Source organism: Canis lupus, chromosome 11 (assembly GCF_011100685.1).
Source record: "Canis lupus familiaris isolate Mischka breed German Shepherd chromosome 11, alternate assembly UU_Cfam_GSD_1.0, whole genome shotgun sequence".
NCBI lineage: Eukaryota > Metazoa > Chordata > Mammalia > Carnivora > Canidae > Canis > Canis lupus.
This window is the reverse complement of record NC_049232.1, coordinates 33962-49374: the sequence shown is the minus strand read 5'-3', so window position 1 is coordinate 49374 and position 15413 is coordinate 33962. Positions and strand designations below refer to the sequence as shown.

General features: G+C 46.3%; 1 long non-coding RNA gene across 1 annotated transcript in view; it reads left to right on the top strand.

Annotated features, from left to right (window-relative positions):
• Positions 1 to 13475, top strand: part of LOC119876782 — a 204142-nt gene extending 190667 nt beyond the window's left edge. The window contains exon 2 of the long non-coding RNA XR_005366462.1: positions 12802 to 13475. This is a non-coding gene — a long non-coding RNA (uncharacterized LOC119876782). The remainder of the gene's footprint in view (positions 1 to 12801) is intronic.
• Positions 13476 to 15413: the final 1938 nt, after the last annotated feature.

The following is a 15413-nucleotide window of genomic DNA, read 5'->3' as shown; positions in this document are numbered from 1 at the left end:
TAGAGTTAGGTTAGGTTTAGGCTTAGGGATTAAGGGCACGAAGGTTTTGGAGTTGGGGTTAGGGTTATGGTTAGAGTTAGTGTTGGGCTTAGGTTTGCAGTTAGGGTTAGGGTTAGGGTGTGAGTAGGGTTAGGGGTTAGAGTTAAGAGTTAGAGTTAAAGTTAGTGCTAGGTTTAGGGTTAGGGGCGAGGGTTACTTTTAGGATAGGGGTTAGGGCTAGGGTTAGGGTTAGTGTTTGGTTAGGGGTTAGGGTTAGGGTCAGGTCAGGGTCATGGTACGGTTTTGGAAAAGGGTTAGGGAGTGGGTTAGGGGTTGGTTTTAGGGTACGGGTTAGGGTACAGTTTGGGGTATGAGATAGGATTAGTATTAGAGGGTTAAGGTTAGGGTACAGGTTAAGGTTAGGAATAGGATTTGAATACCTTATTTTAAGGTTAGGGTTAGAGGTTAGTGTTCGGGTTAGATTTAAGTTAGAGGTCAGGGTGAAGAGTTCATAATAGGATTAAGAGTTAGCGTGAGGGTTGGCAGGAAGGTTCAGTGAATGTGTTTTGGTCTTGGGGTTTGTGTTTGGTTTTCGATTAGTGATGGGTCTTGTTTAAGGGTTAGGTTAACATTATGATTAAGTGTAGGGTTAGGGTTATGTCTGTGTATGGTTAGAGTTTGGATCTTGACATGTGCCTCCACGGGGACTCCTAGTATCTTGTGCAGTTTATTTTTTTAATTTTTTTTTAATTTTTTAAATTTATTTATGATAGTCACAGAGAGAGAAAGAGAGAGAGGCAGAGACATAGGCAGAGGGAGAAGCAGGCTCCATGCACTGGGAACCCGATGTGGGATTCGATCCCCTGTCTCCAGGATCGCGCCCTGGGCCAAAGGCTGGCGCCAAACTGCTGCGCCACCCAGGGATCCCTCTTGTGCAGTTTAGATTTATGCACTCTATTTAGGTTTTGGGTTCAAAGATAGCCTGACTCCACCAAGTCAGTGGCCTCCCCAGAGAATCAAAATACAGGCTTCTGTTGGAGTCAGAATAGACATGGCAGGATTCTCCCGAGCTGAGCTAAGGAGGGTATTTGAGGCTCTAAAGACTCTTTATTTGGATTTTCAGTTGCCTTTCTGATTTTATCTCTAGTGCACACATATTTCATCAATACTACCAATTATTATTTTAAAGTTTAACTTGAATTACTGTTTCTAACACAGTATAATATAGTTTCAGGCTTACCACATAGTGATTCAACCCTTGGATAGAATGCCTGGTACTGGTCACAGGTGCCCTCCACTATCCCCATCCCCTGATTCCCCATCCCCCCCACATCTCTGGTATTTATTAGTTTATTCTCTGTGGTTAAGAGTGTGTTTTTTGGGATCCCTGGGTGGCGCAGCGGTTTGGCGCCTGCCTTTGGCCCAGGGCGCGATCCTGGAGACCCGGGATCGAATCCCACATCGGGCTCCCGGTGCATGGAGCCTGCTTCTCCCTCTGCCTGTGTCTCTGCCTCTCTCTCTCTCTCTCTCTGTGACTATCATAAATAAATAAAAATTAAAAAAAAAGAGTGTGTTTTTTTTTTGTTTGCTTCTGTCATCCCCCCCTCTGCCCCTTTGCCAGTTTGTTTGGTTTCTTAAAATTCACATTTGAATGCAATTGTATGGTATTTGGTATCTGTCTTTCTCTGACTGAGTTCATTTAGCATAAGTCCTTTCCACTTCTCCCACGTCATTGTAAATGGCTTCATTTCATCCCTTCTGATGACCCAGTGATGTCGCAGTGGGTATATTTACCACATCGTCTCTGCCCATTCATCAGTCGATGGGCATCTGGGCTGTATCCACAGTTTGGCTCTTGTTGATAATGCTGCTACAAACACTGGGCTGCGTGTCCCTCTTTGAAACTACTAAGCGACTTTTGTATCCTCGGGGTAAATACCTAGCTCTGCAATTTTGGAATCGTAGGGTAGCTCTATTTTTAACATCTTTTATAAATTTTTTTTATGATAGTCACAGAGAGAGAGGCAGAGACACAGGCAGAGGGAGAAGCAGGCTCCATGCACTGTGAGTCCGACATGGGATTCCATCCCGGGTCTCCAGGATCGCGACATGGGCCAAAGGCAGGTGCCAAACCACTGCACCACCCAGGGATCCCCTTTTTTTAACTTCTCAAGGACCCTCCACAGTGTTTTCCACATTGGCTGCACCTGTTCGTATTGTGATGTATTTCCCCCTTAGGACTGCTTTTACTGCATCCCAAAGATTTTGAACGGTTGTATGTTCATTCTCATTAGTTTCCATGAATCTTTTTAATCCTTCCTTAATTTCCTGGTTGACCGTTTCGTCTTTTAGCAGGATGATCCTTCACCTCCACGTGTTTGAGCTCCTTCCAAACTTCTTGTTGTGATTTAGTTCTAATTTCTTTTTTTCATTATTTTATTATTAATTTTAATTTATGATAGTCACACAGTGAGAGAGAAAGAGAGGCAGAGACACGGGCAGAGGGAGAAGCAGTCTTCTAGCACCGGAAGCCCGACGTGGGATTCAATCCCGGGTGTCCATATTCACGCCCTGGGCCAAAGGCAGGCGCCAAACTGCTGCACCACTCAGGGATACCTTAGTTCTACTTTCAAGACATTATGGTCTGAGTATATGCAGGGGACAATCCCAATCTTTTGGTATCAGTTCAGACCCGATTTGTGCCCCAGTATGTGGTCGATTCTGGAGAAAGTTCCATGTGCACTTGAGAAGAATGTGTATTCAGTTGAGTTTGGATGTAAAGTTCTGTAGATTTCTGTGAAATCCATCTGGTCCAGTGTATCATTTAAAGCTCTCGTTTCATTGGATATGTTGTGCTTAGAAGACCTATCGAGGGTAGAAAGAACTAGATTGAAGTCACCAAGTATAAGTGTATTATTATCTAAGTATTTCTTCACTTTGGTTATTAATTGGTTTAAATATTTGGCAGCTCTCACATATGGGGCAATATATTGAGGATTGTTAAGTCCTCTTGTTGGATAGATCCTTTAAGTATGATTTACTGTCCCTCTTCATCTCTCACTACAGTCTTCGGGGTAAATTTTAGTTTATCTGATATAAGGATGGCTACCCCTGCTTTCTTTTGAGGACCATTTGAATGGTAAATGGTTCTCCAAACATTTATTTTCAGGCTGTAGGTGTCCTTCTGTCTAAAATGAGTCTCTTTTAGACAGCAAATTGATGGGTTCTGCTTTTTTATCCAGTCTGAAACCCTGCGCCTTTTGATGGGGTCATTAAGCCCGTTCACATTCAGAGTTACTATCAACAGATATGAGTTTAGTGTCATCATGATATCTATTCAGCCCTTGTTTTTGTGGATTGTTCCACTGAACTTCTTCTTAAAGGGGAATTTTAAGAGTCCCCCTTAAAATTTCTTACAGAGCTCGTTTGGAGGTCACTTATTCTTTCAGTTCCTGCCTGTCTTGGAAGCTCTTTATCTCTCCTTCCATTTTGAATGAGATCCTTGTTGGATAAAGTATTCTTGGTTGCATGTTCTTCTCATTTAGGATCCTGAATATATCCTGCCAGCCCTTTCTTGCCTGCCAGGTCGCTGTGGAGAGGTCTTCTGTTACCCTAATGCTCCTCCCCATAAAGGTCAGGGATTTCTTGTCTCTTGCTGCTTTAAGGATCTTTTCTTTATCTTTGAAATTTGCAAACTTCACTATTAAATGTGGAGGTGTTGGACGGTTTTTATTTATTTTAGAGGGGATCTCTCTATTTCCTGGATCTTAATGCCTGTTTCCCTTCCCAGATTAGGAAAGTTTTCAGGTAGGATTTGTTCAAATACATATTCTGGACTTCTGTCCATTTCGACGCCCTCTGGAACCCCAATTAAACGTAAGGTTTTCTTCCTCAGGCTGTCGTTTATTTCCCTTAATCTGTCTTTCTGGTCTTTTAATTGTCTGTCTCTTTTTTCCTCAGTTTCCCTCTTTGCCATCAACTTGTCTTCTATGTCACTCACTTGTTCTTCCACCTCGTTAACCCTTGTCGTTAGGACTTTTAGTTTGGATTGCATCTCATTCAATTTATTTTTACTTTCTGCCTGATTGGATCTAAATTCTGCAGTCATGAGTCTATTGAGTCCTTTATGCTTTTTTCTAGAGCCACCAGTAGCTGTATAATAGTGCTTCTGAATTGGCTTTCTGACATTGAATTGTAATCCAAATTTTGTAACTCTGTGGGAGAGAGGACTGTTTCTGATTCTTTCTTTTGAGGTGAGGTTTTCCTTCTAGTCATTTTGCTCAGTGCACAGTGATCAAAAACAAGTTGTATTGGGAAAAGGAGAAAAATAGAGGAGAGAAAGAAGGAAAGAAAAGAGAAAGAAAAAAGAATAAAGGAAGAAAGAAGGAAAAAAGAGAATAAAAAGAGAAAGAAAAAGAAAGAAAGGGGGAAAAGGTTGGGGGAAGCAATCAGAAATGAAAAAAAAACATTGGGGAGTATCTTCTTATTCTGTATACTTTAAGTCCCTTGAATTCCCCTGGAACTTGTCCGTCTAGCTGGTCTTCTGGGGGATGGGCTTGTTATGCTGATTTTCAGGTGTTAGCCCTTTGGGGAGCTGATCTGCCCCCTGCCTGTTGCAGGGCTCAGTGGGGGTTGTTAACCCCGTGAGACCCCAGGAGGAACAATCCCAGGGGCAGAGGCCAGCTCTGGAAACCTGGATTCAGCCCCCCCAGTTACTCCGGAGCAGTCCGTCTGACAGTTCAGGAGGCTCCGGGGCAGGGCCTCTGATCTGCTCAGCTCTGGGCAGGAGGGTCCTTGTGGTCCTGGGCCCCCCCGGCCTCTGCCTGTCTCGGGCGAGGCCAGATCCTGGGCTGTGTACCGGAGTCCTGTCCTCCGGGGCCTGCACTGTTGGATTCGAGCTCCCGGCCGTGCAGCCGCCTCTCCACCAAACCGCCTCCCCAGCCCCACTGAGCTGCTCCTGGAGCCTCACAGCCCCCTCTGCCCGGAGCCTTTTCCTCTGCCCTAGGCGCCGCAGCCAAGCCCCTCCCAGGTTCGTGCAGCCCCTTCAGCACAGAGCCACCGCCCGAGCCCCTTGGAGCTGCTCCAGGGTCAATGCATTTGCCGTGTACCCCTTAGTGAGCTCAGTGGACTCTCTTGGGAATGCAGGTGTCTGTTAGTGTCCCAGGGAGCCCGAGGGCATCCCCGCCCTCCAAGGTCCTGCGCTGACTCCCTGCGGGCCCAATTCCACCCTGGAAGGTTGGTTCAGCTCCTGCTTCTCTGGGACAGAGCTCTCCTGACTGGGAGGCACTCGCTGTGGCCATAGCCTGGATCTTCGCAGGACCCCTCCCCTTGGATGCCCTTTGTTTCTTTATTTCTTTTCCCCCGTCTTCCTACCTTGATAGATGCGCAAACTTTTCATACTGTAGCATTCGATCTGGTGTCTTTTTAAATCTCAGGCCGAATTCGTAGATTTTCAGGATGATTTGAAGGTTAGTTAGGTAATTTGGTGGGTACAGGTGACTTGGGGACCCTACTCTTCCGCCATCTTGCCCCTCCTCCTGTATGTTGCCTTTTAGCTTTGGTTGTTTCCTTCACTTTGCAGAAACTTTTCAATTTGATGAAGTCCCAATAGTATTTTTGCTTTTGTTTCCCTCACCTCAGAGGCATATCTAGAAAGAGGATCCAATGGCCAATGTCATAGATGTTGCTGCCTATCTTTTCTTCTTTGTATGGTTTCAGGTCTCACAGTTAGGTCTTTCATCCATTTTGAATTTATTTTTTATATATATCGTATAAGAAAGTGGTCCAGTTTCATTCTTCTGCATGTGGCTGCCTGGTTTTCCCAACACCATTTGTTCTTATCCTGCGGTCAGGGTTAGGGTTTGTTGAAGAGACTGTCTTTGTGACTTTGGATATTCCTTCCTGCCTTGTTGTCGATTAATGGATCATAGAGTTACAGGTTTGTATCTTGTTTCGGCTTTCCATTCTGTTCTATTGATCTAAGCATCTACGGTCGGGAGATCCTTGAATGCTGATTCAAATTCTTTGCTGGTTATCTGTCTGTTCAAGTTTCTTATTTCTTCCTTCTTCATTTTTGCTATGTTATATATTTCCAGTAATTGATCTATTTCTTCCAGGTTCTTGGTTGCTGGCATATAATTTTTCATAATGTTCTCTTATAATCGTTTGTATTTCTCTAGTGTTGGTTGTTATTTCTCTTTTCCTTTGTGATTTTATTTGGGACCATTCTCTTTTTTATCTTTGTTCTTTTTTAAAGATTTTATCTATGTATTCATGAGAGACACAGAGAGGCAGAGGTATAGGCAGAGGGAAAATGAGGCTCCATGCAGGGAGCCTGATGTGGGACATGATCCCCCAGGACCCTGGGATCATGACCTGAGCCAAAGCAGATGCTCAACCACTGAGGCACCCAAGTGCCTTGCTGATTCAATTCCTTTGCTTTTATATGTCTGTTCACATTTTCTATTTCCTCCTATTTAGGTTTCCTCGTTTGACATTTCTAGGGATTTGTCCATTTCTTCCAGGTCTCCCAGTTTGTTAGCGTATAATCTTTCATAGTGTTCTCTTATAGTTGTCTTATTTTTCTGGTGTTGATTGTGATCTCTCTTCTCTCATTTGTGATTTTATTTATTTAGGTCTTTTCTCTTTTCTTGTTGATAAGGCTGGCTAGGGCTTGATTCAATTTATTAATTATTTTGAAGAATCATCTCTTTGTTTCGTTATTCCATTCTACTGCTTCGTTGATTCTGTATTGTTTATTTCTGCTCTCATCTCTATTTTTCCCCTCTTCTATAAGCTTTAGGCTTTGTTTTCTATTTCTTTTCCAGGTCCTTAAGGTGTAGGGTTAGGCTGTGTATTGGAGACTTCTTGTTTCTTGAGGTAGGCCTGTATTGATATGTACTTCCCTCTTAGGACTGCCTTTGCTGCATCCAAGAGGCTTGGAGAAACATGTTTTCATTTTCGTTTGTTTTAAATTTCCTCTTTAATTTCCTGATTGCTCCATTCTCTAGTAGGATGATCATAAACTCAACGTATTTTTGGTCTGTCCAAATTTTTTCTTACTGTCGACTTCGAGTTTCATAGCGTCGTGGTCTGACAACGTACAGGGTGTGATATCAACCTTCTTGTACCTGTTGTACCTGTTTAGGGCTGATTTGTGGCCCATGATATGACCTGTTCTGGAGAATGTCCCATGTGCACTTGAAAGGAATGTGTACTCTGCTTTAGGTTGAAATGTTCAGACTATATCTGTTGAGTCCCTGTGTTCCAGTGTGTCAAGGCTATTGTTCCCTTGTTGATTTTCTGTATAGATGATCGGTCCATTGCCATAAGTGGGTGTGAAAATCCTCTGTCATTGTATTATTATCAGTGAGTTCCTGTAAGTTTGTTGTTAATTGGTTTCTATATTTAGGTACCCCCATGTTGGCAGCATAAATATTTAGTTGTTTCATCTTGATAGTCTTTTTAATTATGAAATAATGCCCTTCTTCATCTCTTCTTACAGTATTTGTTCTTTCTTTTTTGAAATGTAAATATTTTATTTATTTATTCATGAGAGACACACAGAGCAGCAGAGGCAGAAACATAGGCAGAAGGAGAGGCAGGCTCCACACAGGGAGGCCGATGTGGGACTCGGTCCTGGGATCCTAGGATCACACCCTGCGCCGAAGGCAGATGCTCAACCACTGACCCACCAGGTGTCCCCCAGGGTTTGGTTTCAAATCTAGTTAGACTGATATAAGTATGGGTCCTCCAGCTTTCGTATGGTATCCATTACCGTGATAGATGGTTTTCCATCCCCTGACTTTCAATCTCCCGGTGTCTATAGGTCTAACGTGAGCATCTTGTAGGCAGCATACAGATGGATCTTGTTTTTTTAATAACGATTTTATTTATGAGGGAGTGAGAGAGAGAGAGAGGCAGAAAATTAGGCAGAGAGAAAAGCATGCTCCCCACCAGGAGCCCAATATGGGACTGGATCCCAGACTCCAGGATCACAGCCTGAGTCAAAGGCAGAGGCTCAACCCCTGAGCCACCCAGGCATCCCGGATCCTGTTTTTTAAGCTACTCTGATACCCTATATCTTTTGATTGGAGCAATTTTTCTATCAGCATTCAGAGTGATTATTGAAAAATATGAACTTATTGCCTTTGTGTTACTGGTAGAGTTGGTGTTTCTGGTGACGTTCTCTGGTCCTTTCTAGTCTTTGTTGCTTTTGGTCTCTTTTTTCCCCCACTAGAAGAATCCCTCTTAAAATTCCTTACTGGACTGGTTTAGTGGTCATGAACTCCTTTATACTTTGTCTGTCTGGGAAATCTTTATCTCTCCTTCTTTCCTGAATGACACCCTTGCTGAAGAAAGAATTCATATGAATTGGACACCTGTAAAAAGAAATTTAAAAACATAAAATAAATTTTTGCTATTTTCATTGAGGAAAATGGCATTTAGGAGGAAAACCAGAAGCTGAAAGGGAGGAGGACAGATTTCACCCTCCGTAGCCTTCACAGGGACCTGGTGTCCTTTCCAAGGAGGGCCCCCCCCCCTCCGTAGGATGCTTCCTTCCCCTCTGGGCCTCTTGTTGGAACCCACCAGGCACATCTCCGTCCCTCTGACACCTCTGCAGTCGTGGTTTATACCATCTTTCTTTTTTTTTTTAATTTTATTTATTTATTTATTTACGATAGTCACAGAGAGAGAGAGAGAGGCAGAGACACAGGCAGAGAGAGAAGCTGGCTCCATGCATCGGGAGCCCGATGTGGGATTCGATCCCCGGTCTCCAGGATCGTGCCCTGAGCCAAAGGCAGGCGCCAAACCGCTGCGCCACCCAGGGATCCCCTATACCATCTTTCATGTATCCTTTTGGGGACCATAGCATCGTGTATGGAATCATCCGGCTACTTTTTGACAACATTGGGGGGGATTCTGACTTTTGTTGGTTTTAGGGTGTGTGTGTGTCTATCACATGCAGCTATCACGTGCAGCTATCGGATCCTCTGGCTGGGTCACCCAAATGCCGAAATGGTTGGCACAACATCATTTCTGGTGCTGGATCTGGGCAGCTAGCTGGGGTCTCCTGGCTGACCCTGTGCTCGCTGGTGCAATGACTTTCAGCTGGAGGGTCAGCTGAGCTGGAAATTCCGGCTCAACCACATTCTCATGACCTGCAGTGGGTCCCACCAGGTGCCGGGTGCTTCTATTCTCCCTGATGCCTCGCCAGCAGGGAGCCAGACCTTCGGGACGCTCTGGGGGGAGCTCCTGAGGAGCCGGTTGCCCATGGCGGGAGCCCTGGGGCTGCCTGTGTGTGGGAGTCGGGGTGGGGATGGGGCTGGGGTTCTTCAGTCTGCTGTGCTGCCTGGCCTTCAGGCCGAGACCCATGCTCACCCAGCCCCTACTCACTAGGGTGAGGAGGATGCCCTCCATATGCTGGTGTGAGTTATCCAGCACCACAAGGTGTGCAGGCTGAGTCCACCTGGTGCGGGTGGCCCAGGTGCATGAGCTGCAAGTGTGGGACCCAGGAAATTTAACAAAAATCTCCTACCCCTGGGCACACAGAGCAGGACTGATTCCATTTTGTGCTACACCCGCACTTCCCCTATGACCCTGACATGACCTGATTGTTGCTTAAGGCGCTGCCCCACCCTAGTCAGGCTGCTCAACACACCCTAATCAGAAATCAGCTCATAACAATGTAACCCCGCTTTGTGCCCGCCAAATCTGTGCGCCGATTCTGACCAAAGCAATAGGCCAGCTCAAGTGGATACTATAGGGTAAGGTGTAATTCAATCGGCCACCTGCGTGTGAGCTGACATGACTGTGCAACTTTCTGCATATCCCATGGGCCACTGGCCCTTATAAAGCTGCTACGCCTTTTAGTCTCGGGGTCCAAGTCCCTGCTCTGCTGTGTCGGGTGCACTTGGACACAAGCTCCAGCTTGTAAAGAAATCCTTGGGAGTTTGCAATGGTGTTGGCTCCTCAGTGGTTTCTCAGATTCATAATGTTGGGCACAACACAAGGGCCTACTGTCCTGACATCCCTTCTAGGGCCATGCTGACCGCCCTGCAGGCCCTCTCTGCCCCGGGCACACAGTCAAGCGAATGCAGTGAGGGGAGGAAGTGCCCCACACCCAGCCAGCCACAGCCTCCTGTACAGAGGGAGCACAGACCTCCGGGTCGCTTTGCACAGACCCTGGTGACCTGAGGCTTCCTGGCTGTCACTCTGTCCCAGGCCCTCCTGGCCCGCGGGGCGTAGCCTGAGTCCCAGTAAAGTCTGTTGCGTCTTGACCCCGGCATCTGGTCCAGTGGAAGGCACGTTGGGATGTCAGCTGGGTGTTGCTGGCGGCGCCCCTGCAGGGGCTGGTGGGGCCTAGGTGGTACCCCGTCCTCCTCTCTGGGGGTCTCTCCATGCCCCATGAACAGTGTTCTGGGAGACACAGAAACGGGCTGGCTGTGCATTTTCACACCACAACACTTTATTGACTTTCTACAGCAAACGGGCTCAGAGCTCAGAGCCTTCCCCTGGGGAGGGAGACCTTTCTGTCCTTTAGGGGAGGGCAAGAATGACATGGGTTGGGGGGTGGGTGCTGGAGTCCCCCACCTGGGAGCATGTGTGGACTCTGGGTGGGGGCGTGTGTCCTGAGGTTTCAGTCTGAGAGATGGTTCTGAGGACAGCAGAGCTGACATGGACCTGCAACTCATGGGCTTCTGCGCTGGGTCCCAACAGGGCAGCTGGAACCCGGCCTCAGGCTCCCTGGTGCCCCAGCACCTGGAGGAGTCTGCCTCCTGGTGTGGGTGTGGGTGGGGCCCACCATCCTACCCCAGGGTCCAGGAGTCAACATTCAGCTGTGAGAGGGCTCGCTCAGCCCAGGGCCAGAATCCAGGGCTGGCCAGGGCCATGTGGGCTGGGTCCCATTAGTCTTTGTGTTGGGCCTGGGGCGGAGGCTCAAATCACCCCAACCCTCACAGAGCCCAAGGCCAGGCCAGCCCAGATCCCCATGGGTTAGGGGCTGGTGTCCTGCGGGGTGTGTATGCTAAATGAGGGACAGTGGGCGGAGGCAGGGCACAGTGGGTCCTCTGCACCACTCACCTGTACTCACCCTGTTGGGGGTTCCCTGTCTTCCCTCCTCCCTGTAACCCCTGGGTATTCTATGGGACACCCAGGCTTCTGATGGGAGCAGGGTATCCAGAGAAACCTGGGGAGGCTGAGCATGTCCCACAGGGGGCACCTGTACCGGGTCCTTGCTGAGGGCTGATGGTGTGGTGGTGGATGGTGTGGAAGCAAGGTTATGATGGTGGTGGAGTGTGGGGGATGGTGTAGGGGTGATGGTGTTGGGGTATAGTGTGAGTGGGGATTGTGTGGGGCTGTGTGGGTTTGAGGGGGATGGTGTAGGTGGGATGCCAATGGAGATGATGATGTAGGGGGATGGTGTGGGAGTGGGGAATGAGGGGGATGTCGTGGGGGGCCTGCGGACACAGGGCATCTCCTTCCTCTAAGATGCACAAGGAGACGTCTACAGTTAAAGGCGACTAGTCTGGGGTTTGCAGTGACACCTGCCCCTGCCCTGGCTGGACCAGCAGCATTATCTGGGGATCATTATACTATGTATGTTTTCAAATTGCAAATTGTCTCAAATTAAATGCATAGAATTTAGAATAATATAAAGCATCGAGAGTGGGTGTCACTCTGGCCCGTCTGACCCTCATGGGATTGATGTTTGTCCTGCTCCAGCAGCGGCCATGCAGCCTGGCCTCCAGGTTCGGTTCCTCCCCCCACGTCCCACACCCCATCCCCTGCTTCTCAGGAGGCCGTCCCTCTCCCCTTTGGTGTTCAGCTCCCATGGCAACACCTGAAGGCCCCATCCTACTGGGTTCCTCATCCCCGAGGCATCGGGAGTGTGGGCACGGGAGTCATCCCCAACATCCTACCATGGAGCAGTGTGTTTTTGGCTTCTATTGCTCCCCCGGCCTCAGAAGCCCCATTTTCCCTACCCGGAAGGACCCGGGCCTCCCTCAGGGCCCCGAATCCCCCTGGCCCAGCAGCCTCACCTGACCCCCTAGCCATCCCAAAATATGGTGTGGCTGCCGAACGTCCTGTTGAAGTCCAAGTCTACCTGCGTGATGTCCCTGGAGGAGACCAGGGCCTCCTCCTTCATTTCCTGTGGGAAAACTGGGGAGGAGGAGCAGGCGTCAGGGAAACAGACCCCGACTTCTCACGAGCTGCCGTGCTGGGCAGGGAGCCCTGGGGCCACCATGGGAGTGTGTCCTGCCGAAACCTCCTTCCTTCCTCTGGGAGGCCGGGCATGGCGGGAGTGCCCACCAGTGCCCGTGGACACCTGTGTGAGGGCCTGTGCCCAGCTGTTGTGGGCGGGGAGGTGACTGAGTGTCAGCCTGGGTGGGAGGGGATAGGGGTTCAGCCCAGGTGGGAGGGGACATGGGGGTGTTGTGCCCAAGATTGTGAATCCGAGAAACCACTATGGAGCTGACACTGATGCAAACACACAAGGGTTGATTTCCAAACTCGAGTTTGCGTCCAAGTTCACCCGACACAGAGGAGCAGGGACTTGGACCTCGTGGTGGGTTTTTGCTTAGTTTTTAGGACTTGTCTCAGGGACCTCCAGAAGGGCTGGAGTAATTCCTCAAGTTCTGTTTACATTTTGATATGGGGCCTTCAAGGACATTGACCTCTGTTCTCATTCTAATAGGCGCTTCCAGCCCTTGGGGTGGGCTCAGTTCTTATTCTATTGTGGGGCTTTCTAGGACATTAAGCTGCAAACTTTTGTTTTTTTCCTGTAACTGAAGTAATGTAAATTTTACCTCTTCTTCACAGGGGCCTGGGATGGATGGACCTGTTCGAACCCTGAACTTAAAGAGGAAAGACCTTCATTTTCTTGGCCTCCTTGCGTCCCCTCCCATCCTATCTAGCTCTTTCCCCCTTCCCCGGAGCTCCTGAGAGAGCAATTGCAAATGACCTCAACTTGGCAGGGTCTGTTGGGGGACAGGCCCAGGGATTTGGGATCAGGGAGACCTGGGGTGCGGGCATACCGGCTGTGCATCGGGATTTGATGCTGCAGACTCATTCCCTAAGGCTATCTTGACAACTGACTTTGTACATAGAAAAACTCTCCTTTATCTTTAAAAGATGAAGAGCCAGTCAAAGCCTTTTTTCTCTGCCCATCTGATTGCTCAGATTCCAATGTGAGACGTATTTCCTGTTAATAAGGATAATTTACTATCCGTAGTACTATGGTTAAAATATTCTGACACAATTAATTCAGAGGGATGAGGGTTTCTCACCTCTTTCTTCACAGCTCAGTCACTCCTCAGGAAATGCATCTTTATGGATTTGGAAAGAACTGAGAGACATTATTACCAATGGTCCTATTATTATGTGAAGGATCCTTCCCTGAGATTCTTCCCCTGTTTCAACTGACACTGACACACTTTGAACTCTTTGGAAGACAAATGTCAAGGAAATAAATGTTATGCATTGCTAATTTTAAATGCACTTGCAATATGGTGTCTATTATAATAGAAGTATTTTTATCTGATTTTTGCTATTTATTATCTGTTCCTGCTTTTCAGGTTGAGGAGGCATTATACGTGTTCATAAGTGTTTTTCTTTCCTTCTGATATAAAATTCTTACTTTGTTTCCATCAAAGGAACTCTTTAAGAATAAGGCAAAAGTTAATTCAACTATTCTTAAAATGTCTTCACACTTGGAGCCTGATTCATTTAAGTCAATTTTCAAAATAAATCTTATTTATTAGGAAAGAAACAATGATTTATAGGGAAATTGAGAAGATAGTACAGAGCATTTGCATGCACTTGCACTCAGTTTCTCCAATGATTGATATCTTATATCAATACGGTACAAATATTAGCTAATGAATCAATATTAAAATATTCGCATTAACCAAAGACGATACTTTATTCAGATTTCCTTAGTTTTTGCTAAGTTACCACCCCTCATATGACATTCCATTTGTCCTCCTGTTTTCTTAGGCTCCTCTGGATTGTGACAGTCTTTCAGCCTTTCCTTGTTGTTGTTGCACTGGAACACTTTGAGAAGTAGAGTATTTTGTAAAATTTCCCTCAGTTGAGACATGTCTGTTGTTTATCTCATGATTGAACTGTTTTTGTGGATTATATACAGAGATATACTGCCATTTTTATTATATCATATAAAGGATAGATACTATCAACATGATTTATCAGTCTTGGTATCGATCTGATCATCTTGCTGAGGTAGTGTTTGTCATCTTTCTCCATAGTTAAGTGATTCTTCCTCTTCTCTTCTTCTTCTTCTTCTTCTTCTTCTTCTTCTTCTTCTTCTTCTTCCTATTATTATTATTATTATCATTATATTATCATTATTATTTTAAGTTTTTTATAATATATTTTGTAGAGGGAAGTTACTATATGTATTCCACACGTAAGAGTGGGAAGCTATGCTCACCAACTTGAGGGTGGAATGTCTGCACAAATTGTTTGAAATTCTTCTACATGGGAGATTTCTCTTCCTTGTGTGTTTGTTTTTTTTTTTTATTTTTCAAAGATGTTAATTATTTGAGAGAGAGAGAGAGGAGAGAAAAACCATGAGTGAGAGGGGCAGATGGACAGGGAGAAGCAGATTCCCTGCTGAACAGGGAGCCTACATTGGGACCTGGATCATGATCTGACTTAAGGCAGAAGCTTAACTGACTGAGCCACTCAGGTGCCCCTATTTCTTTCTTTCTTTCTTTCTTTCTTTCTTTCTTTCTTTCTTTCTTTCTTTCTTTCTTTCTTTCTTCTTTCTTTCTTCTTTTTCTTTCTTCTTTCAAATAATAAATTTACTTTTTATTGGTGTTCAATTTGCCAACATACAGAATAACACTCAGTGCTCATCCCGTCAAGTGCCCCCCTCAGTGCCCGTCACACATTCACATCCACCCCTGCCCTCCTCCCCTTCCATCACCCCTAGTTCGTTGCTCAGAGTTAGGAGTCTTTATGTTCTGTCTCCCTTTCTGATATTTCCCACACATTTCTTCTCCCTTCCCCTATATTCCCTTTCACTATTATTTATATTCCCCAAGTGAATGAGAACATACAATGTTTGTCCTTCTCCAATTGACTTACTTCACTCAGCATAATACCTTCCAGTTACATCCACGTTGAAGCAAATGGTGGGTATTTGTCGTTTCTAATGGATGAGCAAGGCCCACCTGTTCTCTCTCTTCATCTTCTGAGTTTCCTAAGATATGAATGTTATGGTTTTAATAAGTGGCTGAGTTCCCTATGTCTGCCTCTGTGGTCCATAACTTTCGTTGTTTTTAAGGCTTCCACTTGGGACTGCATCTCAGTTATAGCATTTTTAACGTTGGCCTGACTAAATTTTAGTTCTTTTATTTCTACAGTAAGGGATGCTCTAGTTTTCTTTTGTGCTCTTTTTCTAGCCCAGA